Below are 16,418 nucleotides of genomic sequence, written 5' to 3'. Positions count from 1 at the left end.
AATGTGAAACAACAACAATTCCCCCAAGGAAATCCTTGAAGGATAAAATAATGTGGGCTTACAGCAAGTCCACTCTTTCTATAGAAATCATTCATGTTCATAGATTCTAGTCCAGTGGCCCTGACGATCAATCAGTGTTTTCTTTCCACCAAGGCCTACTGTGATACCCTCAAACTTTCTGAAACTGTGGTTACCACATTCAATCATGGTATTACAAACCACTTCATCCATAACAAATTTTCAATCAAAAAACACCTAACTTATTAAGTTGCATCTCCAGCTGACTTTGTATTCCATTTTCTTCCTACATTCAGCTGGAAGCATTCACAAATAGCAAAGTATAATACTTCCCATGTTATGTGTTGCCAGGCAATCAGGGCAGAAATAATTAACACAGAAAGTGGACTGCCAGTATCCTGCTGAATGGCTCTGGAAAGAGTTCAAATATGACAAACATTCTTAGCTGTCCCTTCTGGGACACGTGCTCTGAAATAACAGTTTGAAAGGACAACTGCCAAATCTAGTTTCAAACAGTTTGACAGCACTACAGAATTTCATTCTAAAATCTGACTCAGTTTTTATTTAAAGGAGAATTCATCTATGCACACGATGCCTGTCTTCCTTTGCCCATTCCTAAAAGAACCCTTCCTGTTCTCCCACTGCCTCCGTTAAAGCCCAACTGCCTAATGAAGCTAATCCTGGGCACTAGATCTTTCTATAAATGTAGAATTCACACTGAATTCAAAGGGAAACCAGGGTCTGTGAAGAGCCTTGTGTCAGGCAAGCCAAGGGGATCACATATTTCTTTTTAATGCTCAATCTCACTTCTATCTAACTTTGTTCAAATAAAAACCAAGTTCGAAAGCCAATCAATTCAATAAACACCTTCCCACAGAGATACACTCAACCAGAAATACCTACCACATGAAGCAAAGTGATAGATATCTAAATACATTCCAAGAATCCTAGCTGAATGCATTGCAGTTCAGGTCAATGAAGATGTATTGTGTACCTATGAGATACAGGGCTCCAGATTAAGTGCTGGAAACTAACAAGGACATAGTCACCTAAATGCTCACATAATTTTTATCTGATGGGAAAGACAGGGATGTATACAGTTTTTCAGTGCAACATGGTAAATGCTAAAATAGGAATCTAGGCGGGATGTAGCAGGCAGAGAAATGAGGAACACCTGAGCTGGTTTCCTCTTATAGATGCTGAAAAGGACCATAGTGACTATCTGTACAACAAGCGAATACACTCACTTCTAAACCAGAACACCGCTGATCACTTATCACTAACTGTTTTAACACTGCAGCTTAGAAAACGTGAGTTCAAGCTCTGGTCCTATTCACTCTACATGTCATAACACAAACAAATCATGTTATGGATGTTAGGCCTTACAATCAAGGCCCTTGACTTAATGGATAGATTTTATCTACCTATATCTTTTACATTTTGTGTGAAAGATAGATATTTTGGTAAACAGTCAAGAGTGCGCTGGGAGTTACAAAAGAGGAGGAACCAATTGGCGTTGCCCCATTCTTATTGAGTATTTGAACATGCCTCCTTACTTCTTTTGGCTTCAATTCCTCATCCAAACATGAAGAAGCTGGAAAATGCCATCTTTAAAGTCCCTTCCAGCCCTAAAAGATACTATAACTTCAGGAGAGAGAAAGTTAGATACTTTGTGAGGAAATCTCATCTATTTGGAAACCACTGAACTTTTCTAACAACTTGGTGTAGTTGTAAGAATAAGGCACCTCTGGAGCCCAAAAGATACAGTTTAAAATTGTAATACCACTACTTAACCGGCAAAATGACCTTGGGATAATCTGTAATTTCTCAGAGCCTCTGGTTTGCAAGAAAATTTTTAAAAATAATACATATAAAAAAAAGAAGCACAGTACAGTGGTGGCATATAGGTACAAAATTCTGCTAGTTACTCTTTTCTGCATTTCCTTCCATCAGACCAAAATCTACCAATTTATCTATCACCTATCTTTTTTTCTTGCCTCCTTTCTCACTGAAATTTGCCAATTATTGTATTTATTGAACACCAGCGTTTATTGAATGCCTATTTATTTGTCAGCCATTGTGCTAGGTGATGGAGAACAAAACAGTGAATTAGTCCCTGCCCTCATAAAAGAATTCAATTTTTCTCTAGCTGTTTACCTACCTGTTCTAAGGTAAAGCCCTGGTAGTCCTGACTTGCTTCTCTAGGAGACTCCAGATCCTGAACTCTGAGCAACATCCCCAGTGACCCTTAGCCATGTGCAGAAGCTCTCCATGGATGATCTGACAGTGGCCACAGCAGTTCCTCCCTAGAAGGGTTAAAAGCCTTAAACCTACTTGGATAAAATATCAAACCAACCCCTGCATTATGCAATCACAAATAAAACTCTGCTAGTTTTTGTAACCTTATAACTTAAAGTTGAACCTAACTGAACAAAGTTTCCACTCTCAGAAAATTTCCATCATTTAAGTGTATATACTTTTGATAAGTGATAACTAAAACAGCTTTGCCTCTCTGAAAAATTGGGGGAAAATTATGTCCAAGAACTCCTAATTTTTAACTCCTTACCGGGCTCACATCTTTTTTCTCGTGTCCACCTTTGAAGTTTCTTTGTCCATAATTCCATTCCCTTAATTAGTTCCCAAATGGACAAAATTATCCAGCTCAACTATTTTCAGTTATGGCATTTCTAATTTCCTGTAAGAATCCTACTGAAAATATTTGTCCTGGTAGGCTCTTTCAAGCTATTTCTAATTACTGAATTTTTTTTTTTTGACCTGAGAGTTAACTATTAAGAGTCACTCTTTCTGAAATAGATTTGGTTATGGGTGTTTTTCCCTGTTTTAGAACTACAAGAGTCTTTCTGGCTATCTGGAATCAATTACTATTTTGCTCTAATAACTTGCTTTTTTTATTGGTATATATTTTGAAAGAATACTTATGCTGGATATGTTGACTGCCATTTGAGCCATTTTCTTCAGGCAATACTGTTTCCATTGCTTGTGGATTAATAGACAGAGTTGCTTCCTTATACCTCTGTGGACCAGACAATCAGTAAGCTGCTCTGGTCAATGAGCCCTAATGAAGTGTGATCAGTAAATTCTCTTATCACCATGGTAACTGGTATACACCTTAGACAGTGTCCTATCTTGGTACCTTGGGGAAAGAGCTTGATGACACATCACTATGATCTCCCTCTATACCTACCTTGTTGTTTGAATCAAAGTCTTTGGGGACTCTATTTAAGCAATTACAAATCTATAAAACTGTACACATATATAGTTCTGCAAATTATCTGCAGTTAGATCATAAAGAAGTTTATCAGATATTTAACTCAAGTTAATGTATGTGATGTTCAAATTCATTATTTTAATAATATCTTACAAAAGGGAAGAAAGTGGTTTAGCTAAATTATTCTTTAAAACCCCAACTGGATCTTAGTCCTAAGGGTTCACAGAACACTGGTTTAATTTATATCAGAGTTTTCAGTTTCTGGTTTAACCTTGACATAAGACAGGCTTTTCTTGATTTGATTTAAAGCTTTTCTCTCTATTTTCCTTGAAATAATCAATATAGTTAGCTCATTTTCCAATTTTGTATAGAAGCTGGTTTTCCATGTCAGTTTCCATGTCAGGGGATATCTTTGTGTGATATAACCCAATTAAATTTTTACTGAAACAATCTTAGCTATTAGAATTCTCCATTCCAAACTCTTAGAATCTCAATCATTTGCAAAAGAATTTAGTAGGTTAGTTGTAGGTTATTTGCCAGTTTATAGAGGGGAGAGCATTCATTGGTTTTTAATCTAATAAGGTTTATGCCTCCAATCCATTCTTTCCCAAATGATTAGCAGTCTCCCAAAACCATATCTGTTTCTAAGACAGTGACCTTATCCAGACTCTTTCTTAAAGGCATATCGCTCCTGGATGATAAACACCCTACAGGTCTCAGGAGTCTACATTTTGTATGTATGGTAATGTAGGAAGTAATATACCTAGCCAAGACTAATGGCTTATCTACTATAAACCATAGATGGGCATTGGCAGGTTTTCAGCTTTCCACTCAACATGTTCACAATTTGAGGCAGACTCTCAGCATCACTCGAATGCACTTTCTGTAGTTCACTTTATCATTATGCAGTGCCGTGTGACTTCATGTCACAGCCAAACAAAGTGAATAATGGAACTTTTGCATTAATATTAGCCACAGGCATAACTCAAATGTTCTAGGACCTTACCTGCCTGTGGTGGATCCACAGGAGATTACATTACATTGCCAAGTGGGTTGGTTTGTATTCCTAAATTTAGCCACCATCACAGATATTTCTATGGACCCAGGATAGTTTATGGATGCTAATGGCATCAATTCCTTTGATGTTCCTTATCTATGGCAACTCTTGCCCTAAGAAGTCTCTCTGTCACTGATGGAGTCTCTAGTATCCTCTGTGAGAAACTGCTTTTCATTTTTAAGGCAGTGCTTCCCAACACTTCAGGAAAAAATCCCAGGAGTACCCTACTAGTACCAAACAACACCAAGTGACCTCATTCCTTTTCCCAGTTGTGTAAACGAATGTTTTACATTTAACTGAGAGCTGCAGGGTCAGCTCTCCAGAAGGGGGAGAAAACCACCCAAACTTGTGCACCTCTCTAAACTCTGATGTGCTGAAAGCATCTGCACTAAGACAATTCTTGAAACATTCTTATTGACTCCATACATGTCAAAGCACCTGAGAGGGTGGTACCAGCCCAGAGGATCATTTAGACACAATCTTATTTTATGTTCTGTCAACACTATGCTTAAATGGAGAGTGTTCTTCAACAAAAAAGGAGCACTGGAAAAGATGGCAAAAGGGAAATCAGTCTACCTGTTATTCCTTTTTTTTTTTTTTTCCCCAGTCAGGAAGCAACAACTTCCTTCCAAAAATATTTAAGGCATTGTGATGCTTGTGTCTGCTCTGAAGATAACGGTCACAGCTGGAACCATTACCCAGACATCTCTTATGACTGAATCACTGTTTAGTGCAGGTCTATTTGCTTATTCCTAATGAATCCTGTCTTTAGAATTGCAGAAATTCATCCAGCAGAAGAGAGGACTGTACTAATGTGTTATTTTCCCATGAGTGAATCACCTTCGATAGAGTCTAAATTCCATAATTTTGTATGATGGATGCCTGAGTGTTTTGTGAGTGGGCCCTGAAAATCAGGATCCAATTTGAAAACATTGGTAAGGACCCTGCAAATGACTATTGTGTTACTAAGCACACATTTGTATACTTAAAGCAATCTCAATTACAAAGGATGGCATACGTAGGATAAAGTGATAACCGGCAAGATGACAAACACCAAGCCTTAATTCATTCAGGATTACATTAGATAATGGAAATAGTGTGTTTTCTAGAATAAGGTTGCAGGGATTTCTATGAAAAGCACCTTAGTAAGTAGGGTAATTTGCTCACCATCAAAGCATCTGTGGCATGGATGCCCTTGTTTTCTAAACAGAGGATCAAAAATCATGTATCTTGGAATGCTTTGAGGGTAGTTTTCTTCAAGGCAGAGTCCTTTGTTCTCCGAACACTATTGAAATCAAGGGTAGCCAAGTCAAATGGCAACCAGACAGAGGTCATAAACCAGTGGGAACAATAAGGAGAAGAACACACTCTAGTGAAACTTAAGTGGAGTCCCAAATACACATCACCTCTCAAGATGTATTTAAGAAAAAAAGGGTGAAAAGATTATGAAAGTCCAAATAAATACAACTGCAGGCCCCATCTCAGGGGTGCTGCTAGCCTACCGGGAGCCTTCCTACGTCACAATCCAAGGCCTTGTTCTACTCCCTGCTACACCTGTTTGCAACTTCTAAATTAAATTCATTCTTATTTCCTTTTTCCAAACCAGAGATACTCTCTAAAAGGCAGGTTATGTTCATTCATCTACATCTGAAAAACAGGTTATGTTCATTCATTCACACCTGTGAAGCAAAAGTCCTACTATATTCCCGTTTTTGCAAAACTGTTTGGGGAAATGGTAAAAATAGTAATTAAATAGAATTATTTTTAACTAATCTATAACTTGAGGTCATTTATTCTCAAGTATGATCTTCTTCATTACATGAGTATGCAAAAAATTCTAATCCTTGATAAGTTCAGATGTCTAGATTTACCTTGTCCAAAAAATGCAAATAATTACTACACATAAAGCAGTTTGCTGGTAAGTGTTCATTTCACCTGCTAAATTGAAATTTCAGCAGCTATTACTATCCTTTATGATAGTAATAACAAGTCAATGGTTGCCTTCCAAATATTTTTTTAAAAGCTGAAAGGGTGAGGACTGTGTTAATGTACTTCTTAATTTGCATATTTCACAGATTTTTGATTAGTTATTATAGCTATTGCATGTTTAAATAAATACAGAGAAGGAATATACTCTAGGAATATAGTTATTTGATTTCACAAATAATCTAAAAATCAGCTACTGTTTTTCTATATTAAAGTTAAGCCTCTTAGAAAATAGTTAAGAATAATGAAATGGTTCAGATGGCAGAATGAATTTTTAAGAAATAAGTGAATCTACCATAAATATTCAAAATCATGTTAGCTTCACTTTTTAAACAATCTCTAAGATGTTAGCTTGCTACAGTGTAACTGCTGGTCAAATCAGAGGCATAAAGGTTAGGTTATGCTTCCTTCATTAATGATTTGGCTCAATGCACACAGCAGTATAATGTATTTTATGAGTGAGGGAAATGATATTGGTTTGAGAGGTCTCATGTAACAGTCACATCCTGTCCAAATAGAATTTTGAAAACAATCAGAGCCATTATGGCTCATACAGAAAGAAAGATAAAGACAGATAGCTGTATATGGGTTTTTAATAAGTAATTCACCCTGGGTCTTGAAACATCAGATTGCCAAGTAATGTTATTAATGTATAAGCATGTTGGTAAAATCATGTATTCTTTCCATTGGTTGGCTTTAGATATGTTTCCAATGCAAATATTGTGTAAATGTATTGAATCCAAGATATGCAAATCAAGAAAGTAATTCATCTTTCAAGAATTTTACTTGATTATTTCACATGCCAAGGAGCATTTCTCTGGCAACCGTCTACTGACTATTTATATCTAACAGTTTCCATTGGTGAAATTATGCATCTTTTGCTAACTATTAGATATTAATTGTTTTAACATATTGATCACCTCTCAGTCTTTGAGGTTAGTATTTTCCTGTGAAACTTCTTGAGTCTTCCATAATGAAAATGTGTGGTAAGAGTTTGATATTAGTGATTTTTTTTTTTTTTTTTTGCAGAGAGGAGTGTATGTGTTCACAAATGAGAACCCAAAGCAAAGACAAAAATAAAATGTCTCAAAACCAGAAGGTTGACCATCAATCATGTTGTTGGAGCAGATTTTAAAGACACCCTTTCCACCTGGCCTGCCCTCTTCTCCTCACACTCCCTAAGACACAGTGGGTCTTTGCAATACCAGTTTTCCTCATCCTAACACCAATGCTCCAATTTGGAACCTTAACATGGGCATATTAACCCTCATATTTAGCATATACATACTTGACACCTACCCTGATAATCACCTTAAAACATAGAACAATGACATAGATCAGTTATCTACATTATTTTGCATGTGTTTGTCTCCTTATGAAATGCAAGCATCTTTGAGGACTTTTCTGTGTCATTATTTGTCTTTGATAATTTGTTTCTACCCTGCCTCCACTCAACTCCATCTTTGGTAAAGAATTAGTAATCAGTCACGCGATGCTTTTTGAGTACTTATTATGTGGCCAGACTTCTCAGGTGATGCTAGTGGTAAAGAATCTACCTGCCAAAACAGGAGATGCAAGAGATGTGGGTTTGATCCCTGGGTTGGCTGGGGAGATCCCCTGAAGTAGGGAATGGCACCCTGCTCCAGTTTTCTTGCTTGGAAAATTCCATGGGCAGAAGAGCCTGATGGATTACAGTCCATGAAGCCACAAAGAGTCGGACACAACTGAGCAACTGAACATACACACACATTCTGTGGTCAGGTAATGTTCTAAGGACTTTATATTATTATTTCAGTGAACGCTTACAATCAACTTTTGAACTAGGTTATTATCCACATTCTACAGTTGAAGATACTAATGGACTGATTATAGCCCTACAGTTAGTAAATGATAGAGCCAGGATTTGAAAATTTGAGTCCAGCACCTTCACTCTTAGCCAGTAAAACTGACAGCACTCATGACATTCTAAGTATTGTTTAAATAAATAAAAATAATGGCTAAAACTTTAATAATTTTGTATATGCCTAGGACTATTACAAGAAATTTTTCCAAGAATTTATAAAAGTTGGACTGCCCAGATGGTACAATGAATGGGAGTCCACCTGCCAGTTCAGGGGACACAGGTTTAATCCCTGGCCTGGGAGGATTCCTGATTCCAGGGAGCTGTGAGCCCATGAGCCACAGCTGCCGAGGTGTGTTCTGGAGCCTGCAAGCCACAACTGCTGAGCCAGCGTGCTGCAACTACTGAAACCCATGTGCCAAGAGCCTGTGCTTCACAACAGGAGAGGTCACCCATGGTGAGAGGTCCAAGCACTGCCACAAGGAGTGGCCCCTGCCCATCCCAACTGTGGCAACACTAAACGCCCAGCAGTGAAGAGCCAGCACAGTCGAAAATAAAAATTTAGAAAAAGAATTTACAAAAGTAACATTACAAAATATTTAAGATATCTGCTCAGGTGTGGGATGGTCTTGGTTCAAATCCCAGCTCCTCCTCTCATCAAAACTGTGCCTTGGTTAGTGCTATTGCTATCCCATTTTGCAGATGAGGAAAATCAGGAGTCAAGTAACCATGGTCCAATCAAGATCAAAGGTTTCCATTACTTTACAACATCTCCTAACTATGATGATTCAGCCAAGAGCTGAACTTCTCTTCTGATGATAAACTTCCAAGTGCTGAAAGTGGCATAGACCATCTTTAGGTAGCAGGAACTTTTGGAAGGGTCCTACTTTATTAAGCAGAAATCTTCTTTTAACTATTGCTTCTTCCCTGAAGAAGCAATTTAATTCTCCTCTAGCCATGGGATTTCCCAGGCAAGAATACTGGAGTGGGTTGCTATTCCCACCTTGAAAGGATCTTCCCCACCTAGGGATCAAACCCACATCTCTTGCCTCTCCTGCATTGGCAAGCAGATTTTTTTTTTTTTAATCACTAAGCTATCTGGGAAGCCCTCCCATTAATTCTAGTCCTATTCTATTAGGTAATGACTGAGGTTTATGTGTTGGGAATGAAAATCCTAGAACCTCCAGCCTGGTTTCTTCACTAGATTCCACACTTTTGTCAAAAATATAGCCAAATTAACATAACTTATTTTCTACTTCATGATTCTTGAAGTATGTGATAATTGCCCCATAGATGTTTATCTGTACCAGGATAGACATTCCACTTTCTTCAACCATACTTATTTGGAAGTCTGACTCCCTCAATATATTCTATAATTATTTTCTATTTATTAATCCTCACAATCACATCCATTAACTCGGTGATGCCATCCAACCATCTCATCCTCCATCTCCCCCTTCTCCTTTTTGCCTCAATGTTTCCCAACATCAGGGTCTTTCCCAGTGAGTCAGTTCTTCTCATCAGGTGGCCAAAGTATTGGAGCTATAGCTTCAGCATCAGTCTTTCCATGAATATTCAGTCACCATCAGCAGTGATTTTGGAGCCTAAGAAAATAAAATTTGCCACTGTTTCCACTTTTTCCCTATCTATTTGCCATGAAGTGATGGGACCGGTTTCCAAGATCTTAGTTTTCTGAATGTTGACTTTTAAGGCAGCTTTTTCACTCTTCTCTTTCACTACCCTCTTTCACACTCTTCAAGAGGCTCTTTAGTTCCTGTTTTTTTCTGCCATCAGGCTCCCCCATCCCTGGGATTCTCCAGGCAAGAACACTGGAGTGGGTTGCCATTTACTTCTCCAATGCATGAAAGTGAAAAGTGAAAGGGAAGTCACTCAGTCGTGTCCAACTCTTCGCAACCCCATGGACCACAGCCTACCAGGCTCCTCTGTCCGTGGGATTTTCCAGGCAAGAGTACTGGAGTGGGGTGCCATCGCTTTCTCCGCATTACAATAGTATCATCTGCATATCTGAGGTTGCTGATATTTCTCCCAACAATAATGATTCCAGCTTGTATTCATCCAGCTTGGCATTTCACATAAAGTACTCTGCATGTAAGTTAAATAAGCAGGGTGACAATACACAACCTTGACATACTTCTTTCCCAATTTCAAACCAGTCCATGGTTCTATGTCTGGTTCTAACTGTTGCTTCTTGACCTGCATACAGATTTCTCAGGAGACAAGTAAGGTGGTCTGAGATTTCCATCTCTTTAAGAGTTCTTCACAGTTTGTTGTGATTCACACAGTTAAAGGCTTTAGTGAATATTACTTGTGTAGTATCATGGAATAACATCTTTGGTGATAGAAACTTAAAAGTTTGACAGTTTAACTATTTAGTTCATTATACACACACACACGGTATGCATATGAATATATATGGATACATATACAGTTTTAAAATATGGCTAAGAAACTGGCCTCCTAGCTCAATAATATTTTTCATACATGCTTGTCAACTTCAAGAATCTTTAGGTAGTTATATTAACCACTGGCTGCCTCAGTTCATTGAAATTTTTTCCTGTACTTGAAAACACCTCCTTTTTCTCTCCTTTTCCCTGGTATCATACATTCTGTCTCTTTACCAATAATCACTGTGTCATTCCTACCCTCTTCTTCAGTCAATTCCTCTTTAATTAATCTTCAGATTTCGTTCCTTATAGTTTTCCCCATGATTAATTTTCAAGTTCCTCTACATACTGGTCATTACTCAGTCATACTATCTAAAATCCATCATTATAAATTCACTCTTTTGGTTCTCCTTTTCAAGAGCACTTTACTGAAATGAAAGTCTTTCAGGGAGAGGAAACTATAAAAATTGTATCAGCTGGGAATGAGTCTATGATAAGATATGGTAACAGCTGAAAGGAAGGTACAGACAAATATGGCTTGATTCACACCTCTGCCTATGGTTCTACTATCATTACAAAATGAATAAAAAGCAAATAAAAACACCTAAATGGTAATATTCTTCTACTTACATATGCAATGAGTTCTGCTAAAATTATAAGAGAATAGATTTAACAAAATTAAATAGATTTAACAGAAGACCTGTATATCTTAACTTATCCTTACAAAGGAATATAGTTATTAAAGTTCCAGGAGGATTCCAGGGATCCCAAGGATGGGACCAGAATTAAGTCTTATTGTCTTGGCAATATGAGATTTACTTCAGACTGGAAAGCATATATAGGAGGAGTAACAATTTGAAAAAAATCAGTAACATTTAGTTTCCATTTAGGAAATCAATGAGCACATGATTTGTGTATTTTACATGTGCACACTTAAGACTTGGTTTAGAATTTCCACACATTCACTGTGCAATAGTGAGACAGATGTATGATACACATGCAAAAATCTAAAGAAAGCCCAAAGCTGAGGCTGTAAACACAGACGCAGCTTCCGTGCACTAGATGCTAATACTTTTTTGGGGTTTTGTTTGGTTTTTGTTTGTTTTCACACTGTTCTTGATAGAGGATTATATGGTCCAAGAGAGGAGAAAATATTCACCCCAACATGTTATTTGTACTAGTAAAAACCTCTCTTGAAAATAAAATTTAAATTTGATTTTAGACCACAGAGAATTCACTGCTTTAAAAGCTTAGTAGGGAGGGATAGGAAATAAAAATGACTACAAAATACAAAAATATTGATTGTGCTGAGCAGTATACCTGCATATCCATGTATCCAAAAAGCAAACACTGCCAAAGTGGTACAGCCTTTCTTTCTCTAAAGTGCAGCTCCAAAGCCACCTCCTCTGGAAAGCCTCAGTAACTCTCACAAGCAGAGACAGTTCAGGTTTCTCCTAGGGTCTCATGAATGTCTATCTACAAATTCTCACCACTCAGAGAATGTCCCATCACACGCTGCAACTTACCATAATTCGATGCATTTTGATAAACAGCACTTATTTTAAGTTGTCGGTCCTTCCAGCATTGTACATTATAACAACAACAACAAAAACCCTACTTAGTTTACTCAATAATTGAAAGTCTGCGGAGAAACTTCTAAGGAAATTATTGACATGAAGTATCAAAGCAAGACTCAATGCTGATTTTTTCCCCTTAATTAATCTCTTTGGGAAATCACAATCATTTTTACTTGTGTGACTTTACAAATACCCTAAATTGTGTCGCAAATTGTTGAACCTCTTTTGTCAGAAACATGGGTTCCAAAAGAGATGGATTCTCACAGGAATGGAGAACAAAGAGACATATGGAGTTTCAGTAGCAAATGAACTGAAAGAGACGATGAACAGTGCTAGAAACAAGATTACTATACTAAGTGAATTAAGTCGGACAGAGAAATACAAATAGCATATGATATCACTTATACACAAAATCTAGAAGAAATGATATAATGAACTTTATTTACAAAACAGAAACATTCAACAGATTTGGAAAACAAACTTATGGTTGCCAAGGGGCAAGAATGGGGGAGAGGAGGAATATATTGTAAGTTTGGGATTGACATGTATATACATATTTAAAATAGATAACCAACAAGGACCTACTGTACAACACAGGGAACTCAGCTTAATATTTTGTAATAACCTAAATGGTAAAATAATCTGAAAAAGAATGGATATTTGTATGGTATAACTGAATCACTGTGCTGTACATCGGCAATCATTGCTAATCAACTATACTCCAATATAAAACAAAAATTTAAACAAGAAAGCAGAGAAACACAAACATCTAATTTACCTCTCTCCTGGAGGTATTTAGTTTCTTATGCAAATGTTAGTAACAGATATACATATGATCTTAAAAGAGGTGGCAAACTGCAAAAATGCCCAGAGTCATCTCATTCTACTTCTCTGTGCTCAAGGTGATCATAAAATGCCAAATCAACCATCTACATGTGCCAAAAGTGAAATGGATCCTGTACAACATGGTCAACCAAGACTGACTCTGCAACTATGAGTTTAAAATGCTCTTTAGATGTTACTGGCTTAATTTTTTCATAAAATCTGAGGAACTAAAATGTCTCTTGATGAGAGTGAAAGAAGAGAGTGAAAAAGTTGGCTTAAAGCTCAACATTCAGAAAATGAAGATCATGGCATCTGGTCCCATCACTTCATGGGAAATAGATGGGGAAACAGTGGAAAGAGTGGCTGACTTTATTTTTGGGGGGCTCCAAAATCACTGCAGATGGTGACTGCAGCCATGAAATTAAAAGATGTTTACTCCTTGGAAGAAAAGTTATGACCAACCTAGATAGCATATTGGAAAGCAGAGACATTACTTTGCCAACAAAGGTCTGTCTAGCCAAGGCTTTGGTTTTTCCAGTGGTCATGTATGGATGTGAGAGTTGGACTGTGAAGAAAGCTGAGCACCGAAGAATTGATGCTTTTGAACTGTGGTGTTGGACAAGACTCTTGAGAGTCCCTTGGACTGCAAGGAGATCCAACCAGTCCATTCTGAAGGAGATCAACCCGGGAATTTCTTTGGAAGGAATGATGCTAAAGCTGAAACTCCAGTACTTTGGCCACCTCATGCAAAGAATTGACTCATTGGAAAAGACTCTGATGCTGGGAGGGATTGGGGGCAGGAGGAAAAGGGGACGACCAAGGATGAGATGGCTGGATGGCATCACTGACTCGATGGATGTGAGCTTGAGTAAATACCAGATGGTGATGGACAGGGAGGCCTGGCGTGCTGTGATTCATAGGGTTACAAAGAGTCGGACACGACTGAGTGACTGAACTGAACTGAACTGAACTGAACTGAACTTTCCATTACAGGATTTTGCAATTTATCCTCTTCTTTAATTTTCTGGATCTGTCCTTATGTTACAAATACACTTACATTACATAACAACAGACGTACAAAGCAAAAATTAACTTATCTTCTTAACCAACATTATATTTTCTAAGAAAAAATAGTTTGCTTCAAATTATATAAGACATTTTATAACTTTTTAAGATTATAACTGCCTGCAATCACTGATATCAATGTAACAGTAATGCCACAAGGATAAACACAAAGACAAAAAGTGCAATAAAGATTCTACCATGGCAGCTCCAAAATATTATTGGGAATTACTCATTCCACAGATAAACTGAAACTCTTATAACTGTTTAGAGAGAAGGTCTAGCATTGAATCTATGTACTAGGGAAAGGATGCGCCTGAATTTGGTACATTATGAAACCCCATAGAAACATTCTTCATTATTCAACCTCTTGTTGCATTTCCTTCTTACGTCATTCTCAACTTCCTTTCCCCTACACCAGATAATTCCTTCCTCCTATTACTGAACAATCACTGTTTGTCTCTGTCTTCTTCTCTCTTTTACAATCACAGACACATACACACACAAACATAGTGTCTCAAATATACACGTACATGAACACACAGGTTTATTGAGAGTTTGACTTTTTATCCTATCAACAAATTAAGTGCTGCTTTCTTACATGGTTCACCACACAAGAGAGCAAAAAGAAGTTATTATTTATATCTTTAGATACATAATACTCAGGGGAACTCCAGCATAGTAAAAAAAAAAAAAATGGTATCATAGTTGGAATATTGAATGGTATTTATGGTAACTCACCTGTCTAGACTACAAAGTATAAAACCTTGGCATCTGAAGGTACTATTAATATCATCAAACCCAAACTTCTCATTTAAAGATAGTAAACTGATGCCCATAAAGGTCACAGAACACAACTAGGGTGATGATATTTCATTACATATTGTGGAGAAATTTGAATTCTGCCATATTCCTTTAGCGAAGGATTAATTGCATGCCCTTGAGTCATCTCTTATGGATGGCTCAGTCCAAGAAAGACTATCTTTTTGGATTCTCTGTGCTATTAGAGTTATTCTTTGGATTGGGTTAATACATCTTCCAAATTGTGGTTCCTGGAGCAAGAAATCCCCAAATCACCATAATGACATCACCATAAGTAACACACTAAGTTCTGCTCAGCTATATTTGGATCTGGATTTGTGGAAATTTCAAGAAGAATAATTAGTTGGGATATTATTAGCACATCTCAAAGAGGTTGTGTATGAAACAAATCATTGGGAGTACACAGTTGTAAAGCTTGTACAGCCTTTACAGTTACCAGAACAGGTTGGACCTTTCTTTGCATTTAAAAATTTTTTCAATCATAAGTATGATACTAGAGGAGTATGTAACCTTTTCCACTTCCCCACTCTGGGTAAGAGAAAGGATATGCAAATATTTCAAGAATAGAATAATATTGTAAAGAAACATTTCAAATTAGATTGGAAAATATAAACTCCTGTTTATTTGGACAATTGTTTTAAATTAATATATTATCTTACCATAAAAATAAAAATAATATAGAGCCTAAGAAAAGCTGGACGGGTATGGCCAGGGTCTCAAGTTTGAGAGAAAAAACCTTGCCTCAAAGCAGACAGATGGTTCAGAACCCTGGACAGTTGCCCAGTTGCTGCTCCCGCCGCCGCCGCCGCTGCTGCTGCTGTAGCTGTACCTTTTCTCTCAGACCCCGCCCCACCCCTCACTCTTACCAACATGGTCCCCTCGGCTGAACAAATACTTGGCAGTTTGCAGCACATTAGGACTGCTTTAAACGTCACCTTAGTGGTCCCAAGAGAGACAAGACATACCGTCAAATGTGTGTTAACTTTACAAACATTCCAAAAGCCAAGATTTGGATATTTGTATGCTATCTTGTTTCTAGTTCCATAATATTTTATATGAGAACCTAAAGAGAGAGAGATTGGCTATATTTTCAGAGTACATAACAGCAACACCAGAAAAATATAATTGTTTAAAGGACTGAAAATTCTCCTCTCCACAGAAAAACAGTATTCTTAATTGAAATAATCAAACAGTTTCTTATCTTTATACTTACTCTGCAAAGTCTTTGCAAGAAGCATTTCATAACAGCCAGCATTGAACTCTTAATTGAAAGGTGAAAAATATTCAAATACATTTGTTTAAATTGCATATTATAGACTATTTTAGGAAAACCTATATCTTCTTTTTGGGAATATATGAGAAACCACTTCAGTTTGCCAACCAGTTTTGGTGGTAACCGTACAGATTACATTCATGACAGAGCTTGAACTTTGAAAGAGATAAAAGATTTCAGTAATCTCAGGCAACATTTATAAATCTTTTGCAAAATTCAGCAACTAAACACATCAGGAGCTATATTTTCTTTTTCTATTTTAAAAACAGGATGCCTTGTATACTTAACTAACAAATACAAGATATGAATGACCTTCTGAACATA

The sequence above is a fragment of the Ovis aries genome, chromosome 1 (assembly GCF_016772045.2).
Source record: "Ovis aries strain OAR_USU_Benz2616 breed Rambouillet chromosome 1, ARS-UI_Ramb_v3.0, whole genome shotgun sequence".
Taxonomy (NCBI): Eukaryota; Metazoa; Chordata; class Mammalia; order Artiodactyla; family Bovidae; genus Ovis; species Ovis aries.
The sequence above is the reverse complement of the archived record's forward strand: the minus strand, read 5'-3'. Positions refer to the sequence as shown.